The sequence below is a fragment of the Eumetopias jubatus genome, unplaced genomic scaffold, assembly GCF_037043125.1.
Source record: "Eumetopias jubatus isolate StellerSeaLion01/CBP00866 unplaced genomic scaffold, mEumJub1_p1.0 scaffold_10, whole genome shotgun sequence".
NCBI lineage: Eukaryota > Metazoa > Chordata > Mammalia > Carnivora > Otariidae > Eumetopias > Eumetopias jubatus.
This window is the reverse complement of record NW_028274816.1, coordinates 57692551-57696809: the sequence shown is the minus strand read 5'-3', so window position 1 is coordinate 57696809 and position 4259 is coordinate 57692551. Positions and strand designations below refer to the sequence as shown.

At 38.3% G+C, this 4259-nt stretch overlaps 1 pseudogene; it reads left to right on the top strand.

Annotated features, from left to right (window-relative positions):
* The first annotated feature begins 1419 nt into the window (after positions 1–1419).
* LOC114199535 (small ribosomal subunit protein uS2 pseudogene) lies at positions 1420–2440 on the top strand (annotated as a pseudogene).
* The last annotated feature ends 1819 nt before the right edge of the window (positions 2441–4259 follow it).

The window sequence follows — 4259 nt, the reverse complement described above, 5'->3', positions numbered from 1 at the left end:
AATCCAGTATCACGAAGATTTTGCTCTATGTTTTTTTCTAATAGTTTTATAGTTTTAAGTCTTAGGTCTTTGATCCATTTTGAGTTAATTTTTATATATGGTGTTAGGTAAGGGTCCGGCTTTATTCTTTCGCATGTGGATAACCAGTTTTCGCAGCACCATCAAATGGTCTTGGCAGCATTGTCAAAAATCATTTGACCATGTATGCAAAGGTTTCTTTTGAGCTCTCCATTTTATTGGTTTATATGTCTGTTTTAATGCCTCTCCCACACTGTTTTGATTACTGTAGCTTTTGTGTACTAAGTTTTAAAGTCAGAAAGTATGAATCCTCCATCTTTGTTCTCCCTTTTTAAGATTGTTTTAGCTATTCAAGACACCTTGAGATTCCACATGAATTTTCTGTTTATATTTTTTAAAAGTCACTGGGATTTTGATAGGGATCGCATTAAATCTGTAGATTGCTTTGAATAATATTAACATCTTAACAACTTCGTCTTTCAATTCATGAATATGAGATATGTTTCCCTTTATGTCTTCTTTAATATCTTTCAGCAATATTTTATAGTTTTCGTTGCACAAGTCTTTTTACTTCCTTTTGTTAATTCCTAAGTATTTTATTCTTTTTGATGCTATTGTAAATGGCATTGTTTTCATAATTTCCTTTTCAGATTGTTCATTGTCAGTGCATAGAAATGCAACTGATATTTGAGTGTTGACTTTGTATCCTGCTACTTCGTTGAATTCATTTATTAGTTTTTTTTTAAAGATTTTATTTATTTATTTGACAGAGAGAGAGCACAAGTAGGGGGGAGTGACAGGCAGAGGGAGAGGGAGAAGCAGGCTCCCCTATGAGCAAGGAGCCCGATGTGGGGCTCAATCCCAGAACCTTGGGATCATGACCCAAGCCAAAGGCAGATGTTCAACTGATTGAGCCACCTCGGTACCCCCATTTATTAGTTTTAACAGGTTTTTAAAAATAGAATCATTAGAGTTTTGCACATAAAAGATCATTTCATCTATGAACAGAGGTAACTTTATTACTTCCTTTACAATTTGGATAGCTTTTTTATTTTTATTTTTTGGTGATCATATTTATTGAAAGGGTTGGAAAAAAATAAAAATGCCGTATAGCTTAAGAATTTTTGAGTTATCTGCAAATCAATTCATTTCAGGACTGGGAGAATACTTAGTCATTTCTTAATATCAAAATTTACACAGGTTTCTCTTTTGAATGTCTTCTACATTTAAAGAGGCAATCATACAAAGTCTCCTATATTCCATACATGATAAATTCTTTATTTCAGCCAGCTCTTAATGGAAGGACAACTAGTACAACACCATCTCTCCAGAGAACATCAGAATATTCCATTTTGGGGGCGTCTGGGTGGCTCAGTCATTAAACGTCTGCCTTCGCCTTTCCGAGCTACCCGGGGAAGGGTCCATACGGCGTTGTTTTGCGTTCCCGTCGTAACTTAAAGGGAAACTTTCACAATGTCCGGAGCCCTTGATGTCCTGCAAATGAAGGAGGAGGATGTCCTCAAATTCCTTGCAGCAGGAACCCATTTAGATGGCACCAACCTTGACTTTCAAATGGAACAGTACATCTACAAAAGGAAAAGTGATGGTATCTACATCATAAATCTGAAGAGAACCTGGGAGAAGCTTCTGCTGGCAGCTTGTGCCATTGTTGCCATTGAAAACCCAGCTGATGTCAGTGTCATAATGTCCAGGAATACTGGCCAGCGAGCTGTGCTGAAATTTGCTGCTGCTACTGGAGCCACTCCTATTGCCGGCCGCTTCACTCCTGGAAACTTCACTAACCAGATCCAGGCAGCCTTCCGGGAGCCGAGACTTCTGGTGGTTACTGATCCCAGGGCTGACCACCAGCCTCTTACACAGGCGTCCTATGTTAACCTGCCTACCATTGCTCTGTGTAACACAGACTCTCCTCTGCACTATGTGGACATTGCCATCCCTTGCAACAACAAGGGAGCTCACTCAGTGGGTCTGATGTGGTGGATGCTGGCCAGGGAAGTTCTGCGCATGCATCGCACCATTTCCCGAGAACACCCATGGGAGGTCATGCCTGATCTCTACTTCTACAGAGATCCTGAAGAGATTGAAAAGGAAGAGCAGGCCGCTGCTGAAAAGGCTGTGACCAAGGAGGAATTTCAGGGTGAATGGAGCTCCAGCTCCTGAGTTCACTGCTACTCAGCCTGAAGTTGCAGACTGGTCTGAAGGTGTGCGGGTGCCCTCGGTGCCTATTCAGCAGTTCCCTACTGAAGACTGGAGCGCCCAGCCGGCCACTGAAGACTGGTCTGCAGCTCCCACTGCTCAGGCCACTGAATGGGTAGGAACAACCACTGAGTGGTCTTAAGCTGGTCTTCCACAAAGGCAAACAAAATGGAAATAGAAATGGAAAAGGTTGACGGAAAATAAACAGTTTGTAAAAGTCAAAAAAAAAAAAGTCTGCCTTCGGCTCAGGTCATGATCCCAGGGTCCTGGGATCGAGCCCCACATCGGGCTCCCTGCTCGGCAGGAAGCCTGCTTCTACCCTTTCCCACTCCCCTGGCTTGTGTTCCCTCTCTTGCTATGTCTCTCTCTGTCAAATAAATAAATAAAATCTTTAAAAAAAAAGAGAGAATATTCCATTTTGTTGATTTATATATCTTTGTATGTTTCTTCATCAGTATCTATAGTAGTCACAGTTTTCTTCCACATCTCCCAATATCATATTTAAATGCTGATCATTGGCATGTAATCTTCCTCAAAGCTCTCTGTCATTTCTCATTTCCACATAAGTTCACTCATCCAGGCTGAGCCTAATAAGATCCAGGGGCTCTTCTACGGTGTTGGTAGTTTGTTGCTGGTCCACGTTGTCTGCTATGTTTCAAATCCTGTGCCCTTTCCCTTGGATGCCTTTTATTTTATTTTTTTTTTCTTGTCTAATTGCTCTGGCCAGAACTTCCAGTACTATGTCAAATAGAATGGTGAAAAGAATGACTAAAATAGAATGGTGAAAGCAGCATTCTTTCCTTTTTCCTGATCTTGGAAAGCCTTCAGTCTTTCATCATTGAGTATAATGTTTATTGCAGGTTTTTCATATATGACTTTTATTATGTTGAGGTAGCTTGCTTCTGATCGTAGTTTGTTGAAATTTCTATCATGAAAGAATGTTGAATTTTGTTAATTGATTTTTATGTATCTGTTGAGATCATGATTTTTAGCCTTCATTCTGTTAGTGTGGGGCATTACACTGATCAATTTTCATGTGTTGAATCATCTTTGTGTTCCAAGAGTAAATCCCTCTTTGTCATCGTGTATAATCCTTTCAGTATGCTGCTGAATTCAGTTTGTCAGTATTTTGTTGAAGGTTTTTGTGTCTATGTTCATCAGGGAATTTGGTCTATAGTTTTCTTTTCTGTAGTATCTTTGTCTGGCTTTGGTATCATGGTAATGCTGGCCTCATAAATGAGTTAGAAAGTATTTTCTCCTCTTCAGTTTTGGGGAAAATTTGAGGAGGATGGATATTAGTCTTTCTTTAAATGTTTGGTATATTTCACCAGTGAAACCATCAAATCCAGGGCTTTTTTTCATTGAAAGATTTTTTTTTATTAGTGATTCAGTCTTCTTACTAGTTACGTCTAGTCAGATTTTCTACTTCTTTGTGATTTAGTTTTGATGGGTTTTGTGTTTCTAGGAATTTGTCCATTTCATCTAGGTTATACAGTTTGTTGGTGTACAGTTGTTCATAGTATTCTCATAATCCATTTTATTTCCATAGAATAAGTTGTAGTGTCCCCATTTTCATTTCTGATTTTAGTAATTTGAGTCTTCTTTTGTTTTTCTTAGTCCATCTGGTTAAAAGTTTGTCAATTTTGTTGATCTTTTCAAAGAACCAACTTTTGGTTTCATTGATTTTCTCAATTTTTCTATTCTCTATTTCATTTATCTCTGTTCTGATCTTTAGTATTTCCTCCTTTCTGCTAGCTTTGGGTTTCATTTGTTCTTTTTTTGTAGTTCCTTAAGTTGTAAAGTTAGAGTGGTGATTTGAGATCTTTCTTATTTGTTAATGTAAGCATTTATCACTATAAATAACCTCCTTAGTATTGCTTTTGCTGTATCCCATAACTTTTGGTATGTTGTGTTTTCACCTTTATTCATCTCTTAAGTATTTTATAGTTTCCTTTGTGATTTCTTCTTTTATCTAGTTGGTTTATTGTGTTGTTTAAGATCTCTGCTTCCAGATGGTAGTCCTA